The 24,121-nt window shown below is 31.2% G+C and overlaps 1 protein-coding gene across 6 annotated transcripts in view; it reads left to right on the forward strand.

The window, feature by feature from the left end:
* The window catches only part of LOC130451832 (latrophilin Cirl), a 365,678-nt gene that overhangs the window by 103,649 nt on the left and 237,908 nt on the right, over positions 1 to 24,121 (forward strand). The window contains exon 1 of one of the 6 annotated variants that reach the window (XM_056791134.1): positions 4,783 to 4,981. The exons of the other annotated variants lie outside the window; for them this stretch is intronic. The gene's annotated coding sequence lies outside the window, so the exon portion shown is untranslated. Of the gene's footprint in view, positions 1 to 4,782; positions 4,982 to 24,121 lie in introns of those variants that run through there. 6 annotated transcript variants of the gene reach the window in all.

The following is a 24,121-nucleotide window of genomic DNA, read 5'->3' on the forward strand; positions in this document are numbered from 1 at the left end:
AGTGCCACAACCTATGAAAAAAATTGTCTTTATTTAGTAGACAAATATGTTTAGGTTCTTGAAATTTCTGATAGATTCTATAAAATATTATAATGTCCTGTATATAGTTTCAGGTAGTCGGGTTTATACTCATAATTTCGTCCCGAGTTGAATGAAATTTACTTTTATTCTGTTAATTGTATCTTCCGACGAAATTGATAAATAATGTTTTGTTACAATTGTGGATAGATTGTTTTGATTTATCTCTTAAGCGATAATTTTATACAACAACAGAATATGATTTCTTCTTCATTCAAAATTTAGTATATTAATTCGAACTAGAACATTTGATTAGTCTAATTTAGATCGAATATAATATATATAGTATAGTATTATTCTTTAATGATTCATCATGTTTCTTGTCACGTAACCTGATCTAAAAACTAAAAATGATTCAAATATTTATTTCAAGTGCCAATATTTGTGATAGCAATTGAATGTACAAGTTATTAAAACGGTGATAATAAAAGAGTTATTAGAGGAAATGAACTTTTGTTACAATGTATTGGAAGGCGAAATAAAAAAGATTAAAATAATTGTTCATTGCTTTTTTCCTGAATTATCATACATATGGCGTCGCAAATAAAAATTAACAATTTCCAAAAAAAATTAATCATTGATTTATTGGTTGATTTTACACATAGTTGATGATACGGTATGGTTTGGTCTTCAAGAAGAATTAGTTACATCAAGAATTATAAAAAAATCCATTAAATCATATTCGTATAGTTGACATTCTACTTATATCAAAGAACGATGAAAGTTTTATTTTACAAGAACATTTGTATATAGAAAATCTGTTTTTCAAACATTATTCGCACTTGTATGAGTGAAATAAAAAAAAAATCTTCAATACACAACTGTTAACGATCCTTCGCAAATCGCAGAAATCTAGGCACACGATAAATCTTCACTCCTATGACCTTTATTCTAGTAGTTTGTCTAGTTTCTTATTTATTATTTCGTACTGAACATTACGTAATAAATAATTTAGTATTAAGCAGCCTTGGTGTATAATTATTGAGAATTTCTTTTATATTTAGTACCATTGGTCATTAAATATTAATGACGTTTTGTGAGTATACATTTAATATAGTTGATAAAGTGGTTGAATCATAAACATAATTTTATAAACCCACATAATGTGTCAAAATGCCTAATGGCGAACCATGATATGAAGTTGTAGAATGTCATTTTCCGCCAAAATCTTCAAACACAGTGAAGATAACAAACATCATGAGTCATGAGCTCATCCATTATAGTTAGCAGCTAGACAGCAGTGTCGTGTACATCTGTATTTATATCTGATGTTATTTGAATAATGTGAATTAAATATTTTATTATATTATAAACTTTCGTACCACTATTCTCAATTGATCAATTCCCTAAGGATGAAATAATTGTTATTCAAAACCACTAAGTCAAATATTTTAGTTATTTCAAATCCTACATTTAAAGCAAATCCTGATATTATAATTTTTAATCGAGCACAAAACTTTTGTAATTTTTGGAAAAAATGTAGCTCATTGCCCTTTTCAGCTTAAAAAGTTAGGCACTGTTATAAAGTATCGAAAATAATTATTCTCTTAACATCACACAAAATAAACTAAAAAAAGAAATCTATGTTCATTGACTTTCGCTTATCATCTGTACCCATAACCACATTACCGTCCAGTTTATGTTCTGTCCCCCACAGTTGTCAGTAAAAAATATTAGTTCTTCTGTTTAACGGGCAGTACGATTAATATATTTTGAAACAATACTTGCTATTTCGTTGCTGCCTCGTTTTGCTTTCTGTTTTGGCCACATGAACACGAATGCTCGACCTGTGTTACAGTTATAGACTCCAAGATTGTACATCCAGGACTTTCTAAGGTAGAACGCTTTTCCTTCAGTCAAATCCGACACTAAAAGACCTTGTTGAAGGTCAAAAAAAAATAAGAAGTTTCTTGTTTCCTGTGTGGCTTCTTCAGTTTCATTATTAAGGTTATCTTGCATTGCTTGTGCTCTTCTTTTGTGTAGTTCTAAATTAGATTTAATTATCTTAGTTTAGCTTCGTCGTTTTCAGTTGACTCGAGTTGTTTTGTATCGATGACACATTTCACACGTGTCGCTCTTTGGTAGTTTCGTCACTGTTTGAAATCGCACATTCCTCGCGAATCTGTGTGAATATATTCTTGTGTTAGAGTTTTGAAGACCATGAATAGAGAGGAAATTCTTGCATATCATTTTTATCAACTCGGTCTATTTTACAAAATTTGAAAAAGTTTGTCTTTCTGTCTTCTTCGGCTAATTTCTTTTTTAAGAATAGCTTTTATTGTGCCAAATAGATACGCATTCTGTGTGTCATACGAATCCAAATTCCAGAAATAATGGGAAACTATCTCTTTTTCGCCTAAAACCAATGATCTGCAAATCCTTTTTGCAATGACATAGAGGTCCTATGGTTTTGAGGGGAATTTTTTTACCATTCCAGTCAACATAGGCGCGACCCAAATTTTTGTGTTTTTTTGCAAGCCACAAATTACACGGGAATATTTTTTTCGAGAAAAGGTAATAAACCGCTACTAACTTTATCTTTGAACTGTTTCAACCATTATTTATATTACTGAAAAGTGGCAAAATAAAAAATCGAGTGATAAGCCAATATTTACATGAAAAAGTTACTACTATCATGCTTAAAAGGGAATAAGCCACATGCTTTTTATACATATCGAAGTATCACTTTCTTCGCTAGATCCACTATCATAACTTAATTCCATATAATATTCATCCTTTACACTATCATCTGATCTGCAGTCTGATCTACAGAACTAGTAGAACTATCACTGTTTTGGAGCACTTTACGCTTAACACCTGCTGTACTCGTCGACGTCATGTTAAATCGTATGTAGCTTGTCTCCTCCCTCCAAGCCTATCAATTATTCACATGGTGTACCTTACTTTAATTTATTTATACACTAACTATTCACTTACACGCTTAACTATTCACTAATATTCAATTTATTTTCACAATTAACATCTAATTTATTTAAATACTTGGTATTCCACTTCTGCATCACTCGTCACTTTCCCGATGTACTCACTAGGCCATCGAATTGTTAACTAACTTAACGGCTGCTAGACTCTCGATTTATACATTAAAACTGGATCTCTTACATTCTGGAGATCCCTGGATTGCAGTAAGCAAACAAAAAAGCCTATTTAGAAATTGTCTATATAAAAACACAGGAAAAAGAAAACCAATCTTACAAAAAAGAATAGGTACCTGGCAGTACCTATTATTTACTATTATTAGTATTTTGAAGCTAAATATTTGGTATTACCAATGAATAGGTTGAATAAAATTAGTTTATGCGTTTTCAGATATTAACTAATCACTCGACTTTCATACTAGAAAACATTCATATGGCTGTGCCCGGAAGAGAGACAAACAACTCTGTATCTGTATACTACTGTCTAAATCTCTATACTCAATTCTGATTGTATGGCCATGAAGTGGAAGTTTCGAGTAGTGTGAACGGCACAGGAAGAGAATAAAAAGTTTTGATTTTACTAGCCAGTAGAGAGAAATAGAAAGCTATAAATTGATGTTCTCTTTCTCTTCCAATAGTATAATTCCGCACATATAATTGTATGGATTGGAAAAACCGTCTCTAGTGTTTTACAGCGTCCCAAGAAAGTTGTTTTGATTATTATATTATTACATTGTAACCATTCGAATAAAAACATCGGAAATAATCAATATAATTTAATTTGTACACCTCGTAGTTTACTGACTTATCGCTTGTTTATTGCTAGTAATGGCAATTAACAATTTCCCTTTGTTATAATTTTTGTGTCAACGAAAAGCATAACAAAGTAACAAGTATTTGCTTTTTTGGTAGTAGTAAAAGCTACGATTTATATCACATTTAAGCCTAAAAAGTAATCCCATCCTAGATGGGATTCAGATCTGCACTATAAGCACACCAAACAAATCGCACTGACCGCGTCTCCCCTCTATATTTTTGAGGATTTGTTTCAACAACTCGATTTACGCTCATTGATTCACTAACAACATTGCACAAATAATTTGCAAAAGACCAATAAAACCATAAAAACAAAGGTATCGGATATCGTAATTTTTGGGTTGTGGGCTATTTTTGAAAGCTCCTATTAAAACGACCTTTTATTGATTCAAGCAATTAGTAAGTAAACTATGTTTCCATTTAAAAAACAAAGAAATACTCAAGTGTTCTAGTTTTATGTCCTGTAGCATCATATTTTATTATAATAAATTTTCCTATCAGCTGCAACTAAATTTCTATAAATATTCTACAAATCTTCGACGTATCTTTATTTCAAAAGATTTTGCGGATATTACCTGAAAGAAACATAAAAGAATAATATAAAAACGGTTAAAGAAAATTTATTGTAACGACCCCAAGGGAGCAAATTCTCAAAATTTGGGTAGCATGTTGGTTTCTTAATAGTAATACTCTCAAGATTGAAATTACCGAAATTATATTTGTTTTTGAATAAGCCACGAATTATATTATACTCAAATATGTCGAACTAATCGGCTAGGTAATAAAAACCTTTTACACTAGCCTTTCACTACCTTTAACTTCTTATTAAAATATTCTAAAGCCCCTAGAATACAAGCCGTTATTCTGTACGGGCCTGCGTAGTCAGTAACCATTTTAAACGTTCTATGCGCTGATTCCAACTCCAATGTACCTGTGGCAGTGTAGCAGCAGCAGCAGTCATTCGAGATATATGTTGGAGTGAGTGTCTGTTCGGTTTCTGTCGGTGTTTTGCAAAATGCCCGAACGCCGTATTCTATTGTGTTACAGAGCTGTGTATGATATCTTTCAAGTGCTTATACAAGAAGAAATACTTTACAATAGTTGGAACTAAGTTTGTGATCGTGATAAAGTTTTTAATGTCGTAAATAGAGGTATTTCGTTTCCCTAATAACACTGTAGGTATTTATTGTATATTTCATGAGAACAACTTTAATCAATTCAGATATGTGAAAAGTACTTATTTAGATTGTTTCATATTCGAATAAATATGTGGTGTATGGTTTTAAATAAAACAGTCAAGGTTTGATGGTATATTGAAAGGTAGCAAACATTTTAGACATAACATACTTAGGAATGGCTAACCAAAAATCATTAAGAAATGTGATTGTAATGTTTGATGGAATTAAATATAAATTTTTCAATATTGTTTTCTAAGTATTTCAATACGATCATAATTTTAAACATTAGGAATATTCCAATACCGTTTTCTTAGAAAACGTTTCGAACATGCCTTAAAAATATTCATGCCGTCAACAAACTAAAATGGACTGTTTCCGGATGTCGAAACAATCTTCAGCAATGTGTTTGTACCTATATGAATTTAAAAAATTTAATTAGTACTCTAAAATATCGAAAATGGCTCGAGAAAGAAAATTGTTCAATATCTTTTAAAATTAACACTCATGAAAATTGTAGGTAGTTTTGTCTTTTATATTATGATTTCAACTACACTATGCTTAATTGATTGTTTCTATTTAGTAAGTATAGATTCCGAATTATCTTAAGATTTATTCTTTTCTTCTTTACTTAGGTATAGGTTATCTTAGCATTAGTTACCTGGGGATGTTCTAAAAGAGTTCATTTGGCAACAATGGGCTCTTGCAGCATTTCCATCAGTTTTAGATATAAATTAAAAAACAAGATTCATTCTCATAGTATTGCGGTATTTTTTTAAGCGTCATGGAATTTAGTGAAAAACCATGATGATTCATAATTAATATAATATACAGTTGAACTATAATATAGTATACAGTAGAACAAAATTACATATTTATCTTGTGTACAGCAATTGTTTCGTTGGATTTCTCAATTATTTGTGAAAGTACATAAATGAAAAAGGATGAGTTAGTCCTATGAATATAAGTAAGCACTCCGTGACAATTTCTGAAGCGTCATAGTAAAAATTTCCTGTTGTTAAAAATACCTCTTTCTATTATATTTTAATGCGTTGGTGGTATATCAATAAACATGTCAATCTCACTAACTTCTTATGAATAAGTAGGCATAGATAATTTATGCGTAAAAAACTATATAGGTACGCATATTTGAAAATGAGGTAAAAGTTTATAATGGTTGTTGATGTAGAACTTATACGAGATTTCAATCTCTAAATGCCGTTTAATACTGCTATATTTTCTCATTTTCATTCTCTCGTTATTATGGATTTACCGATGTAGACAATACAAAAACACAACACAACAGAATAGCCTGTGATTAGATTTTTTTATTCCAACTATTTTAAAGTGTTGGCCGCTCCTTTCATTACATTGTAATTGGGAATTATCTGAGGCTTATAGGTATCTCCTGACATAGTGTGAATGGTATTAATGATAATTACGTGGATATAAAGAAGTTTTAGTCCATCTTTAAGCAACTATTAAATTTGGAACAGACAGTACATTTTCTGCAACATTCTTCTGAAGCTAGTTCACTGTTATATGTTTAGAAAATATTGATAATTTGATAATTCTCTGTATACTTCGGTTGGAAATACCGTTCACAGCTTACCTAGTGTAATAATCCGTTACCCTTTCATTTATCTATTCATATATATTCGCATGTATATGCCACCATCTATTTTTGTAGTTTTTTTTAATCTAATCTAATACGGCTCTGCACTACTATTTTTATTGCTTGAATAAAAAAAATGCAAAATTTTAGAGTGAAGTATTTTCTTCTTGTGACCCACCGTGATCTTTTCTATGAACTGTAAATGTCCTGATTTTTATCCAATCATTTTTTGAGCACCTATTTTTTTGACTAAATTGACCTTTTCGTCCTTTCATGTCTAACCCCAATAAAGCTTTTTTTGAGGATCATTCCATATATTTTTGTAGAAGCCTTACCAGTATTTATTCGTTCTTATTTCGTTGGAATTGTACAACTCGTGAAATCAGTATTTGCTCACATGTAGGCTTGAAATGTATTTCGGTTTGTTTTATTGTCTCTATAATTCGGGGCATTTTATATACCATACGAACGATAAAAACAGACTTTACTCAACTGTCACTAACGACTTTTTAATCATACACAGGCGAACACCGCATTTCTTTTCTAATTTTTCTGTAGCAATGGCCACGCGTTAGCAAGAATTGCTTTTGTAATTTGAGTTTAGTATAATATCTATAAGTGTTTCACATTCTCCCCGTTACATATTTTGATATTAGTCAGAGGAACTAATTATCTAACATTCAGGATTGAAAAAAGTTCCAGGTTAGATTTTAAAAATATTTACTGCATTTGCTGGAGCAATAAATCAATAATTTTGCCATATTTCACGAGCTAACTTAATATGACTCAAATTTTAAAATTTACTTAGTTTCTGGCATTCTTGCTAATATAATTATTATGTGAAATATGTGCTTTGTTTATCTGGAGCTAGATTTCACGTTTTACATTCATCTATAACACAATGTTTCTATCAATATCCCATACTAATTGTCAGTCCCAAGTCACATTAATAATTTAATTATTGATCATTTGAGAATTTAGAAAACGCCATAAACTCGTCCTAATAAGGTGTAAAGATACCTACCCGACACAGAAATAGTAAAATTCATTTTCGTTATAATATTTCAATATTACTCGGATGTTTCATCCTGTATTGATTTTGCAAGGGTCACAATTTTTAATTACCTTCCTGCATTTATGAATTTAATATAGTGGTTCCACAGATATGAATTGTTAATCTACGAGCAGGTAGATGGATTGTTGGAAACTCGGGCCTTGGAAACCTAAATATTTACAATTGAATGGGTTTTAAAGAAATTAATTTTTATTTTTATTGACAACAACCTATTTCTACCTAAAAAGTCATAAAAATTCATAGAAAATATTAAAGAAAGTGTAAATATGGAAGCTGATTAAAATATTTTCTAGCTTTATAAAGACCTGAATAGTGAACTTTAAACACGAAGTTTGGGACAAATGAATAGTTCAACAAAAAGAAAAACTGAACTTTGCCCATAAAGAAATCTTTTGAGAACTATTTGTAGATTTTATACATATATTCGTCGAATATTTAAATGAGTTGGCGCTTATAGATATAGAATTTAATAGATGCTGTGGGTAAACTACAAAGACAAGCTATTGTGAGTTCAAGAATGCGTGAAGTAAAGGTAAAAGTGAAAGTTTTGACAATAATTATCAGAATTTTTAAACAATTCAATAGGACCTAGTAACATTTGAATGGTGCCAATATAACATTTTTAAATTGGACAAAATTTTTTTATTGAAATGAAAATTTCAAAGTGTCTAGAACATTGAAAGAGAAAATGGAAATTTCAATTTATTGTCATTCAATGTATATATTTAAAACAATAGTTAATTTCTGAAAGAGACAATTGACTCAATGAAAACCAGATATAATGGATGAGTATAAAACGAGATGATGAATGAATATTTGCGTGGAAGCAAAAAATCAAGTGGTTAATATGAAACTAGTCGATAACTTTCTTTTCCTTGTACATCAACTTCACTTGTATGGGTAAGTGCTTCTCGACTTTTCTATCATTGATCCAGACTTTCTACCATTATTTTAACTTCGACAATGTCAAGAGAATAGGAGCAAACAATTTCATCATTTACTACGCACAGTACTGAAATGAAACTACGTTTACATAAAGTCTGACCGGATAAGTCGGGCCGAGAACGGATTTTCAGAGTTTAAGCTGAAGTCCGCCTGAAATTCATTTGGGTTCGGGCTTGTAGGCGTCGCGGGTTTTTTGTCAGTATGTTTTTTATTATGTCACGTAATACAAATATGGTAAGAATTCGACCTGACTAAGTAATGGAGGAAAAAAATGAAATAGGCTGACATTTACATCAATTAGAATAATATTACTAATTTAATATTTCACACTGACAATTTTTGTGAACAAACTTCTTGGAACCCTCACCAGTGGACAAAAATGTATGAAAAAGTATGACTGCGTGTTATAACAGATAATAACAGATAGTTAACAAATGAATTTTGTTGTATCGGCCGATTCTTCAGAAATGACACTAATGCTAAGTTTACATTAGCAGCCGATTTTGCTAGCTTCGCAGGGTTTGAAAATGCCTTTGGGATAATTTGGAATTTGTTGGTAATAGATTTTGATCTTATAATTGTCTGCAGAGCCAGGAATAAAATGAAGAAGTAATGAATTTTGATTCTGTAAGCAGTTTGTATTGAAAAATCCATAAGTAATAAATTCTCCATGGTTGCAGATGTAATTGAAAAACGGGCATTATTCAATTTTAAGATATTTTTTAGTCGAAAACTCGGCCAATTTTTCTTGTTCCTGTTTTTCTGCTAGCTTTGAGGAAAATTATAGCAAAATCAATCATGAACAAATCCAGATAACTTTGAGGGTATAAAGGTGGCGGTTTTCGTTTTTTCGTTTTCAAGTTAATGAAAATGACCACGTAAACAAAAACTACTTCCAATCTTCTACATTTAACAAAGCGCTAAGTTACGATTAAGTACCTGGGTTCTGCTAAACCGATCTTTATCCCTTTTAGCACTAGTGGACGTACGCCGTACGTCAAATATGCGTTGTGATTTTAACTTGGGATTTTTTGCTTACACTGAAAAAATATTTATCAACAACTATTAATATTTGTATACATTCCAGTATAATAGTTCTCTTTTTCCTCTGTCTTATTAGTCCGATAAGCGGCCGGTTTCAGTCTAGCTGGCAAAGGCAATGGTTTTTGATTTGATTTATAATTAAAATTTTCAAGTATTCTAGTTTCAAATTTAGATTTAGAGTACAGTCTTCGTTAGATTATCTCTAATCATGAGTGACAGTGATTCAGACTCCGATTTTCTGTTCGACAATATTCCATCCACAGTGAACGTGAAAATTTCACTAGTAGTGACGATGACATTTTATCAGACCTTACTAATACTTCATCTATTGATGACCATCCACCTGCATGGAATATGATAGGCGATCCATTTGGGGATACTCGACCTGATAATCTGCCAGATTTCCTTGGAATTGCAGGTTCAAATCCTGATGTGTTTCCCGATGAAGACGTATCTTTTACAAGGTGTGTAGATGCCTTTTTGCTAGATGAATTGTTTAATTTTATTGTGCAATGTACGAATACGAAAGCTCAATTATATTTTGTAAATCAACCATATCTAGATTTTAAAATTCATTGTCTACAATGGCGCGATTTTACCACAAAAGAAATTAAAATATTCTTTGGATATCTACTACATGTGGGCCTCAATAAAAAGTCACAAATTTCAATTTATTGGATTACGCGCTATAATCTAAATAATCCATGGTTTCGGGAGAGAGAGTCAAAACAGATTTTTATCAATATTAAAATTTTGCTGTAGAGCATTTGCTGACCCAAATGCAAATGAGCCACTTCCTAGACGACAAAGGCAACAAATTGAAGTTCGTGATGAGCCTGTTGTTCATACTCTACAACGAAGATGTGTTATGTGCTCGTCAAATAACATCAGACACGATACTAGATACTTTTGTAATTTGTGCTCTACAAGACCTGCATTGTGTATGTCAAACTTCTTCAACCGTTATAATCATTTTGTTAAATAAATTGGGTATAATAAAATATAATTTTGTTATTACAGCTTTCAGTGTAAATTCATTTATGACATACAGCGTACGTTCGTTGGTATATAATTATGAAAACGTACGTCGTACGTCCGAACTTGAAATCGCTTGGAATATTTACTTCAAATAAAAATGTTCGCTGGGGCAGAAAGGGTTGAGAGCCAAAAATCTCATTCACATCTTGTCTTTCCACCGTCGATCTACGATGTCCAGAACCCCTTACTCCATGATTTCGGCTTGATGACAGTGCAGTCTTATAGGAAACTTCTCTTATGGATAGACCAGTTTTATGTCATCCAACCTATCTCTCCAATAAAAATAAAATTAAACAAAACCCACTAATATTAACATTAATGAAAACTGAATACCACTATAGTTTATTTCAGAACGTGGCCCAGCGAATATTTAAGCCACTTTCATAGTTTGGCATTGATTTTATTGTAAAATTCTTTATTTTCATCAAGTGCAGGTAGTACCACCCGGATTGGGGTCAATATATGGGCTTAGCCTATTGTTATCAATTCACAAAAACTGAAAATAGTGTGCCAAAGGCGTGCTGGTAGGATACTCGTAAAAAGGAAAGAATTTTATTTTAACAGATTAAAAATTAGGCATTATGTACATAGTATTAGGTACACTTATTTTCTATTGAACATTATACAAAAAATACATTATACAGGAATTAAATTGTAAAAAATCAATATTCTTCATCATCTGAGGAATTGTCATCTCCTCTTGACGTTATAATTAACGGGTCGACGGTCCGATCGATCAAGTAGTCAAGATCCCACATATTCTTCTCTTCTTTAATGATATGCTGGACTGCTTTTCGCCAGTTCTCTGGTGTCACCTCCTTAATGGCTTGATCAAACAGTAGCTTAACGTCTTTCATTTTGAATTTCGTGTTGCTACAAATCCTTTCACTAGCGCCCATATAAATTCTATAGGATTTAGTTCGCAATGATATGGCGGTGTGCGCAGCAGAGTTACACTATGGTTTTCTGATATATCTTCCACGGCGTATTTCATAAAACATCCAAATCAGTGTCCCCGTGGTAATCTCCTTATGGCACGACTAAAAGGTTAGCAAACCTTCTTTTAAAAATCCCTCTTCGCTTCCAATATGGACGATTATTAGTCTTTTCCCTTTACCTGAAGGCACCTTAATACCCGTTGACAGGTCTTCCATAAAAGCTTGGCGAGCACTGGTTATAGTTTCGTCTTGCCACATTTTTGGTACTGTATAACCTTCATTAATCCACGACCCATCAAGATAAAAGATTTTCTTCTGCTCTGTTCTGTAGTGCTTTATACTTCTTAAGTATTTTCGTCGACAGCAAACAATTTCATCGCTTTCCAGTAAAAGTGCTTTACGGTTATGCTTTTCCTAGGCAAAATCCATTTCTCAAAGTGATCTTGATTTGACTTTATCAAAGACTTTTACTGGTCTGCCTGGACTTGGGAGGTTCCACTTGGCCTGCTATCTTTCTCTTCCGCAATAAGTTGAAAACGGTGGATTTTCCAACTTCAGTAATTCGGGAACATTCGGTCGACAGTTTCTTGTACAGTAAATTTCGGGTAATCGTATTTTATGCAATCGTGTACATTTAAAATAATAAGTCTTTCATTCACTGATAGTGGAGAATTATGGGAATATCTTTTCGTTGGTGTAAATGTCGCCATTTTATTACTCATTTTATAATACTGTGAATACTATATAGCCCTTACGGCGCACGGTTAAGCCGAATCTGAAATAGGGTTGGAATTAGTCAGATGCACTAATAGATGGTTAAACAGTACCTGTTAATCGCAAAACGTTACTGCATAATCTACAACCTAGGTAATCCCTACACAATACAATACAAGACCTATACCTATGGCCGACACCTAAATTGAGCCGAACTGGACGGAATTCCCCATTTTATTGCTCTATACTTTTCTGAAATAGACTATAATCACCACTACAAATTCAACAGATAATTTCGAAAAATAAATAATTTTCTACCCGTAGAAAAAAGTTAAAAAGTGAAAATTTCTGAATTCTATGTTTGCCGTGTGATGAATGATACTAACCGTGAACACTTTGTTCTTATATGTAAACTGCTCTTTCATTCCATATATCATTTATAGCTGTAAGTTGAATGTAATGAATATTATACAGCGTTAAAACAACACCTGGTATTTCATGAAATGTTTTCAATTTAACTAATACAGAAAAACACATAACAAAACATCTTTAGAACCTGCTTGAATAACAGCAAGAAATAGTTAATTTCTTTAAGAACTCGTTTTTAACGGAACATGATTATTAGCGAACTTATTTTCCAGTTACCGATGATATTCAATATTATTAAAATTCTGAATAATATACTAGTATTTTAAGTATAATATAAATTTTTAAAAAATCTATTTTTCTTGTTATTAACTGGGTTTCAAGGATTTTTGAATGTTTATAATTAAATGTATGTTTTTTTATATTTCATTATTTGTTAATGCAACTATTTTTCATCCTGTTGATGATATTTGAATCTATTGGCTGAATATTGAGATATCTGTCATATGTGAACAGCATCACAATTATTACATGATATTACCCAGTAGATGATCCCAATATGCCCCCTTCTCTCATATTACTCTTCATTAATTTTATTTTTGTTGAATTTACATGTTAACTTCTTCGTTCTACGCATTAGTAACCTTCCTTGTATTTATAATCGTTTTGCTTTCTATCTGGATACTTTCAAAATGCATAAAATTAAACTAGTGCAGGAATATAAACATGTTGACTTGATTCCAGCTGAATGACTGATTCGGTAGGTGTTTTGTGTCTTCTCTACAGATAGAGCAATCATCACCTAAAATCGTTTTAAATCAATATCGCGTGTTTGTGTACTGAAAATTTGGTAGGTTTTTAAAGTAAATAAGATATATTTTATATGTATTTAGATGAAAAGTTGATATAATTAAAACAAATATTATCATAGCTTTCTACCTCTATTCATTGGTAATGGATTGGATATTGTAGACGTATTTTTAATGTCTATGCCGTACTATCGACATCATCTTGAAGTCCTCACCCAGATTCTCTTTCTTTTATGGATTTACCCACATAATCTCCCACTATTAAACCGACGCTCGACCGCATTCAGATAGCTTAGTTTGGAAACAAGGAAATTGTTAGAAATAAAGGTACATTCGTTGGCGATGAAGCAAGTAAAGATTCAAGGCGTAGATATTAAATTAGATGCAGGGGATTTATTAAATGTATGTCAAAGGTGCTGATTATACTTCTGTCGAGATTTGTAGTAATTTATGTTTCACTTAAAGAAAAAATACTTTTTACTAATAATGTTCATGTAAATCTGAAGTCATTGATATAGTTTATAGTTAGTTTCACACTTGACAAAATTTCCTTAGCTTGTTCCATGAAAATCATTTATTCATATAGAATCTGGAGTAAGATTGCTTGGTATTTTCTCTTATATTAAAATTATGTACTTTGACATTTTTTTATTGATGTATTAGTTGAACGTTTCTCATAGTTTTAAAAATTTTGCATTGCCCTATTCTGAACTGAAACATTATTTGAAAGTGATAGTGATATTCGATAATTATCGGGACAGAATACTAATTTCAATTAAAGAGGATTTTCTCTCTACCATATGAAAACGTCATCTAAAGACCATTTCCGTACGAAATAGGCCAATATCAGCACTTTAGAGAGATTTGAACTAAACTTGAGGAATTTAAATATCTGTTGCTAGTTTAAGAATTCTGGAAGTTATTTATTCAATCTGAACTTGAATTTGGTTTTTGAAAGATATTCTTCGAATAAGATGGAGGGAGATTATAAAAGCTTTTAACTTGCTTATACCTGTCACGATGACAAAGGACAGATGATATCAGAATAGTGACAGCATATTTCTACAGAGTCTTCAAGTGCTTATTCATGAAGCAATAAAAAAAATGGCGGGAAATTCCTCAATTACTTTCCAAATATTTATTAATCTGATAAATAACATGAGCAGATATTTTCAAACTTGCCGAGACGCAAGAAGTCGCAAATATTATACAGTTATCTTTATTTTGGTTTTCAATAATTTTGGTCATTCGTTATACTTTTATGTTTCGAATTGCTCGAATTCCACTACTAGACTAAATGTTAACAAACAAATGTCATTTCTAAAAAAAATAATAATAACAATATCATCAGGTATATAAAATTCGTATTATAAAGATGTAATGTTTATTGGTTTCATTAGAACATAGACAATATTGTTACAATACAAGAAGAAAATTATTACTATTGTTGTTTTGCTAACTGTTGCAGATTTGATTAACAAATTATAATGTTGGGTTGTTATACGGGGTCTAACAATTAAGTAATAATAGAGAGGCTGTACAAATTATTTATTATAAAAATATTCGATGACAACATGACTACCTATAAATACACCGACTCCAGGGACTTTTCCAGTCATTTTAGCAATTCGGGAAGTCTCTAACTGGAACTTTCGACAGCGCCCTATTCGAAGTTGCTTAGGTATCCTTAATTCTTAGTGAAATCCTCTATTGACTGTTGCGCTTCGTTTTGGAGTCGTATTAAAAGTTTTATACCAACGAAACAATTGTGCTCGGCTCATAGAAACAGCACCAACCACTTTTAATACCTTACCGTGAATTTCAGTCACCGAATCACACAATTTGGCATAAAATCTGATCGTCCTGCTTGAGTTTTGGCTTCTCTAGTTTTGTGACGAGCACCAATAATAAACATGTATACAGCTAAAAGAGAACTAATGATCGAATATAATAATATATATAAAGAACTAGTTAACCCTCAAAACCATTTTTAGCCAGAAAAAGCACTTCCATTCCCCTTCAAAATTGTATTTTTTTTTCAAGGTCTGTCATGAGTTTATCAGATTCAGTAATTTAAAATATAAACGAATAACTAATCAAGAGTTGAGGAACTTCAAAACGATATTGACAGGTAAAAATTAAAAATCTGCAGAGTTTAAATTAGAATTTTATTCCACGGAGTTCTGTATTTTGATTAAAAACCGTCCTAGTATAGAAATTGTAATACTTATTTTGGAAACCTATAATCAAAAGATCGGAACCTCCACAGTTATATCACATATTACTAATAAATTTATGTTTTGATGTCCATTTGTAAAAGTTGGTCGATATCATTCTTACTAAAATCGGTTTAAAATCTGCCTGCAATTTTTTTATAGCAATTCTAGATCTATTAACCTTTTTAATGAATTGTCACAGTCAACTTTACCTAGAAAGGCTCGTCTTATCAAAGTCGAACTTCAAGGTTCTGGTTATAGTTTTTTTCGATTATCAGAGCATAGTGCGATTTTGTTCCAATGTGCAGCTCCGACGTTTGAAAGGTGATACAGAAAAGTTTGCGTAACTAAGTAAATGAAGATACGCCTTTTTTCTGAACCTATGTTTACATACACCTTACAAACCAGATTTAACAGCATGGGACATTAAAAATATGCTAGAAGAAAAAAGTTTTGGCACCATTCCTGACATTGAAAACATCACCACAGAACAAAAAAAAGTGATTCCAGAAATGCTTCCAGTCATGGAGTCATGGATTCAAAGGTCGAATAAAAATTATCTAAGGGCACTACTTTGGACGTACGTTAAGCTAGCAGAGCTAATTTTCAATAACTTTATTAGATATATTCAGAAATTAATTGCTTTTTATGTGCTGGATTTATAAATTTTGTGCTCTTATAGATTTTTTTCTGAAAACATTAAAATTTATAAATTTCCGCCTACGCTAATCAAACTAGCAGAAAAGTAGCTTAATGACAAAAAACAATTTACATATAAATTATGAGCTCGTTAAAATCTTTACTCAAAATTTTTGGGCTTTTTCGGGGAAATTTTGGGGATTCCGCCCATTTGTGTCTAATGAGGAATGATTTATGTGCTTTTCGCATTTTCAATATATGATCTTAGAAAAAATTATTCACAAAATAAAAAATTCGGGGTTCTGTGCTGCCGCTTACTCACCAGACGCGAATAGGCAGAAGTCAAAATTTAATATTTCCGAAAAAGCCCAAAAATTCTGAGTAAAGATTTTAACGAGCACGTAATTTTAATGTAATTTTTTTTTGTTATTAAGCTACTTTTCTGCTAGCTTGACTAGCGTAGGCGGAAATTTATAAATTTTAATGTTTTCAGAAAAAATAATTAAGTAAAAATTTTTTTAATTAAACACATGAGTAGCACATAAAAAGCACGTAATTCCTATGCAAAGATCTTTCTCGTAATTTTTTTTTTATTAATACTCCACTAACTTGACACGTATGGGCAGCGCATTCTAAATGTTGTTTTTCTAGAAAATCTATAAGACCACATAAGAAGCAATTAATTTCTGAATATATCTAATACTGTTCTTCAAAATTAGCTCAGCTAGCTTAACCTAATGTACTTTGGAGAGGATTAATAGAAATTTTATGTTCCTTTTCTACTTTATTTCATATAATCTCTCCCTATCACACATCGTACTAATTTTTAAGACTCCCAATACACTTTTCTCATTTTTCCCAATTAATAAATTTATACCCTTTTTATGTCGAACCGCCGATTGTTACTAAAAAGTTTGTTGTGCTCATGAAATTAATGTCTTTTCTCGTAGTTCTATAGCATAATATGCCAAATATGAATATTACTTTTTATAGTCGTTTCATTATCCTATCTAAAATAAGAAAAAAATCTCGATTTTCATTAACGAAAAAGTTCCGAATAATTTTAATGAATAACATAAAAATTATGAATGTTAGTAAGCAAAATTAATGAACTAAACAATTTGCCTATAGAGCTAGGATCAAATCTGTTATATTTACTCTATAATGGGGTGTGATAAGAAACATTGATTTCGATCACAATAAGTCCAATCATAACAGAATTTGTGTACATGCGCGTTCGAAAATTCATTAGCTATACACATTCATAATATTCATGTGGAATAATAATGAAATAACATTGAGTTAAATGTTTGTTTTTTCGTCATAAAACTTCCAAAGTTCATATTTATCACAAAATAAAATATTCATTGAACATCAGATCGTCATAATCGCATATATTTTTATAACGTATATTTAAAATAGCTTTTATTTTTAAATGAGTTATTGATCATTGGTAAGGATGCTATATATATAATATTCATAAAACGTACAATGTTCATTTTTGAAAAAAAAATTAAAAAACACGTAATATAAGAAAAACCTGATAAAATTAATAAATTATAAACTAAACTGGATTATGAATTAATTAAAAAAACTACATAATTAAAAGAATTAAAACTTGGAATTACTTCTTAAGAATATATGTATTAATAGATTTTTTCAATTATTATAAAAAACTGTTTATTCTTGTCTGTTTAACAATTAGCGTTATATTAATTTCATTATTATGGTTCCTTTAACCGAAAGAGAAAGGATAGAAATTCTAATGATATAGGTTCCGGCGTTACACTGCAGCATCTGCTTTAGCGTGAGGGATGTTCCAAAATCTGGAAGATCAGAATTAAACTGCACCCATACAAAGTTCAACTTGTTCACGAACTCTCAAGAGATGATCCGAACAAACATTTTGAAATTTGAACATCCAAATTTTCTTAATAGTGTGATATTTTCAGATGGGGCAACGTTCTTTATAAATGATACAGTAAATCGGCACAGCGCTGTCAAATAGTATTTTAGTTTCTGGATCATTGAAGATATCAAGTGTCATCTTACACTTTTATAATCAGGAACACCTCCCGGACATTTTAAAAAAATTACGATTTAAAACAATTTTGCAAAGGAAAGCGCCACTATACCCTGCACTATATACAAATGAATGTTGAAATATGGATTAATTCATAATTTTCGAACTAAACTGTTTGTCTACCAAAGTGTAGAATTCTGTTGAAAATGCGTCAATGGGTAACTAGAATTACTATTGTAGTCATTTGTGGGGGTCATTAAAAATACCTTTAACCGACTTCTTAATGGCTTCACTTCAAAATTAAATTTCTCTTTGCGCAAATAGTAATACCGAATCAGAAACCTTAGCATCGAAGTGCTCTTTTCTATTCGGCACTATTCCATTTGCTATAGTTATTGATTGTTCGGTTGAATACTTTGACTCAACCTATATAATCTGAAACTCTCAGGTCCTTGACCGTTAATCCTCAGTCTGCTATAATATTTATTCCTTTGCAACGTAATCCAGTGCCGTTGTTGAGTTTGTATATGAAAATGTATCTTTAACGTATTATAGAGGGAATTTCATAGTTTTCAAAACTGTTGAAATACGCTATAAAATACCGCGTGTGTCTACAGACTTGCGTTGCTAAAGTGAAAAGATAATTCTTATCGACTTAACGAATCCTCAACTTCAAGAAGTTGCCTCCGCTCTTTGAAGTCAGATAAATTTTGATTGTTGTTCTAGATTTGTTGTACTTTGTATAGGGCTGAGAAGGAAACCAAAATGATTTTTGAGCTTGTACCGCATTTTCAAGGTATCGTGATTCTGGCTGTTATTCAATCTATATTGTTCAAAATATAAATGAGAACAATTTTAAAACGAGTGAGAACAACAACTATTACCGTGATTGCTCGAAAGTGTGGTACTAGCTCAAAAATTGCTTTCTAAAAGTTCCATTCTTAACCCTATGCCGCTGTCGAACAAAGTAGAACAAACCTGAGACTACCTAGAACAACTTTCGAATTTCGTAACTTTTTTAGGAACAATTCCTCAACTAAAGATTATCATTTAACGTATTATTTTTCAAAAATATATAAAACACATGATGTGAGTTCTCGAGAATAAATCAAGACCTTTGTTCACATACATTGTTTCGTCTTTTCCTTATCAAGGATCAGTTATTTTCGAAACAATGATTCAATGTGTTTGTCTGACTCATTGGAATTTACAATCAATATTGAACCGACTTACAATTAATTCTAATAACTTGAAATTTTGCATACTTGCTTCATTTCTATTACAGCTAGATCAATTAATAAATCCATTAAACAATTGAAGACTATCAATGAAACTACAGTTAAAACAGTCTTGTATTTCAATTTCACATGGCGTAAAAGAATTTTATATAAACGTTACATTTTTCTTAAATGTTAATGATTTTATAGTATTGTATAATAATATTATTTTATAATATATAATTTTGTGCACTACAAATTAAAAAATATTAATGAAAAACTTGCTTGATCTATTTTCTTACCCTTAAGCGTCAACACACAGTATTGTTATCAAATTTTAACACTATTACTTACCTACCAATTCAACTAAAACTCAATTATTGACTGTTTAGTGCACATTGAGAAAGTTTTTTTCGAATTTTTTTTATCAAGACACTGTGCACAATATTCAATGTATATTATTGTAAAATGGAAAAATAGTAGTGGGACCCAATCTACGGTTTTCGGGGTACTGGTATGATATCGAGAAACTGATACCAACCAAAGAACTCTGCATGGATTCTGTCTTAGTAAGGATAGTCGTAGAAGAGTGTATACACATTCTGGCGTACGACATGCCCAATGTAATATTACAGGAAATGTAAGCTGAGACGTTGACTCTTTTATATGATTGATTAGCATTAGTTTGGTTCATACGCAACTCGTTTGATTAAGGGTGGTCATTTGAGAGCCGACTGATACACAACCGATATTGTAGATTCTCATGTGAGGCAATATTGTCCATTTATAGAGAACGAATTACTAAAAATGCATGATAACGCACGACCACACGTAGAACGGCATAAAATTACCTCCAAGAAGTAGAGATCCATCACTTATGAGACAATTTGAGTCATCAATTATTATCTATTACTATTACCTAATAATTAGTTACTTATTATGGTTTTAATCTGTATATTGAAATTTTATTTCATTTGTTTCATTTTTATTTAGTTATTTTTATGTTTCTTGTTTAATTTTTACAAGCTTTTGTCTACAAATTGTAAATTTTTTTTGATAATATGACATTTCTCTCTCTCTCTCTCTCACTGTCTATCTCTCTCGGCTTTACAGCATCCACTCAGAGATATTGATGAATTCCCATTTAAACAAATCGAAATAAGGGATCATTTTGCGCTCAAAAACTTTCCAAATATACAAAGAAAATGTGCAGTAAGAATCCAAGTAAGGGAGGTATTACGCGTGATTAATTTCAAATTATGCATTAATTTTTGTTTTCTCCTTAATCCAATTAGTATTTCTATTTTTTTGGTTTATCTAATGCCAAATTTCAACAGTGTTTGACACATTCGTCATATTAGACCATTAATGAGATTTCATATTTGTTTCTCATCTATTTTTTTATTCTATGAAATGTTGCAGTGCATTGTTAATTTTGCAACGCATTGTATATTATTTTTATCAATTGATAATACTTGGTTAATGATTTAGTCTAATTTTAGAAATATCTAGTGTAATTTTTACATGTTGAAATTTGACTTCGTTCATTTCTTAATACAGTTTTCAGTATTTCAATTTTCTATTTATACCAATATCTATTTTTAATTCAACCTGTAGAAAGTAGTTTCAAGTTTCATAACAATGGGATACTGTACCAGTATACTCTAGGATTTGCTCTTTAAAACAGACATTCTATACTGTACCAACAGCTGCTGTAAACAAATGCATGTATTTATAATTTATATCAGGGAGAGTGCTCGACACATCTCAATTTCACTTGGCCCCATTTAGGTCAAATAATTATTGATACTATTGAAATTATTGAAACAAATTGAGATTTCTTTTCTGGGTCCCTTATTTTGGTTTAAGGCATACATTTTACTGGGATGTTATTGAGGAATTGATTCGGGAATGGCGTTTTAACCAATTGAAAGTAGATGTGCTTAATTTTAAAAGAATCTTTTAAGGCTGGGTTGGAAGTTGTTAGATACTGCGACAATAAATTATTTGACCGGGACGGGATATTGTTGAAATTTTAGGGTTTCGTTTGACCCAAGAACGACTTTTGCTTGAGAAGAAAGAAATTAGATCGTTGTTGGAAAACATTTCTAATTAATTTTATGGATTATTTTTAAAGTTTTGCAATCATGAAGTTCTTCAATCCTCCTTCTGGATATCAATTAGTACTACAACATGATCTTTTCCGACTGGACCTTCCTCAATTCGACTAGAAGACAAATAACCAACTTTTAAAGCATTGTATAACACGTTTTAAGGAATCAAAATTTCGGTTCCTTAGAATGGGATAGCAGTGTACGTCGTCTGCTACTTACCCCATTCTGCAATATAAAATTCTTTTTGATACTATCAATTAGTTGTTTGGAAATAAATAAATTGTCAATTTTTTATACCAAAAAATAAATATTTACTAATCAATAAAAAAGCTCCAAAATTATTCTGTCCAATAAAATTTTTGTATGCAAGCAAGCTGTTATTTTCATTTGATATTTAATCAAATACAGGAGATCTATTTGTAATTTCCAGCTCTACACTGATTTATGTTTAGAATAAAAAAAATCGCTGAGTGACAAGTTATGCAGTGAAAGCTAAAAAGTACTTTGATTTTAGATATTTGTGACTCCTCAGAATTTCCCTGGTTTTATTAGCCATCTTGAGATGTTTTTCTACCCAGCTACTAAAAAGGGTTCCAGTATTCTGTAAGTTGTGATATTTCTCAGACAATGGATATAGTAAATATTATTTGGAATATTCCGTGAATTTGAATTTATCATCGTTGCTGTATTTGATGGCTTCGGATAACTTTATTTGACTTCTTTATTGAACTACCAACCCTTTTATACATTATTTATTGGAAATAAATATAGAGAATATATCATTTTATTAAAAAGTCGCCTATAATTTCAATATACTCATTATACGTTTTAATAATTATGAAAACTTTTTATCGTTATTGTTGAAATTTGAAAAGCAATTGTTAATTCAGGTTAATTATAAGACATAATAATTCATAAAACAAACATTTTTTTTTAAAACACTTCCCAGATTCATTTGTATATTTTTGTATCGGAAAGCGTGATTTTCAAGGATTTCAAAAAGTAGGATTGATTTGAAATTTTGCACACTTATTTTCTATTGTCAGAAATACCAAGATAACGGAATCATTCGATTTTTAGCTACTTTGAATGGTTATATAAACTCGTGGCCATAAATAACGCACCACCCTTTATTTCAATATCAAAATCTAAAATGTTAATCTTTTGAAATTTGTGTTTTTGTGGTTTTTTTAAATTTTAATTTTATACATATTTTTATGTTTTTTTCATTCTATTGTTGTACCAACTTGTGGACAGCAGTAATTTAAGTCAATGAAGGTATGTTAAAGTCGAGACTAGTTAAACAAAAAATGAATAGAGTTAGGCACTTGAGTGAACGTGAAGCTGAAAGAATAGCCGAGTTGGTTGGACAGGGACAAAGTTATCATGAAGTGGAAAATCTGTTTGGCGTACACCACACAACCATTGGCAGATTGATGCAAAGATTTCGAGAGATCGGTTCACATTCTAGGAGGCCTGGACAAGGACGTCCTTCAGTTTTAACCAGGATGACCGTTTTTTGCTATTAAATTCATTAAGAAATCGGTCAATGACAAGTGTCGAGCTCAACAGCCTTTTACGAGAAGTAGAAGAAATTGGTGCCAAGTTTTATTTACTGATGAGACAAGAATCAGTTTAAGAGTTCCAGATGGACGTAATCAAATTCGAAGACGGCAAGGAGAAAGATTTGCGTAGTCTTATATAATTCCCAGGGAGCCGTTCCAAGGAGAGTCTATCATGTTTTGGAGAGGAATTTGTATTTGTGCTCGCACAGAATTAGTGTCTCTTCCTAGACCCGCCCTTAACGCAGCAAGATACATAACTGATATTCTTGAAAATCACGTCGTTCCATTCGGACCATTTATTGGTGATGATTTTCGTTTAATGCATGATAATGCTAGACCACACGTTACGGCAGATGTTCTGAATTACCTAAACAAAGTAGGAATTCATACCCTGGACTGGCCACCAAGAAGTCCAGATATAAATCCTGTAGAGCATGTCTGGGACATTTCAAAACGCCGCATTCGTTGTCGAAATTCATCTCGTCAAAATTTAAATGAGCTTGGGCAAGCGGCATTAGAGGAATGGGAGAACATACCTCAAGAAGTGATACAGCAACCAATTGAAAGAGAATGTTAGCAACAATTATTACATCCAGAGGCAGAAATACACGCTACTAGCGTTTTTAAAAAAGGAACATTATTGTTTAGAATGCAAGTTTTATTTATAAGAAAATTTGGTTTTTTTGCAATGTTTTTATTTTTTTACTCAATAAAAATAACTCAAAATTACTACACATTTCTTATTATTGCGTCAAAATGACTGAAAAGAAGTTAAACAATAGCAATATTAATTTAAAT

Source organism: Diorhabda sublineata, chromosome X (assembly GCF_026230105.1).
Source record: "Diorhabda sublineata isolate icDioSubl1.1 chromosome X, icDioSubl1.1, whole genome shotgun sequence".
NCBI lineage: Eukaryota > Metazoa > Arthropoda > Insecta > Coleoptera > Chrysomelidae > Diorhabda > Diorhabda sublineata.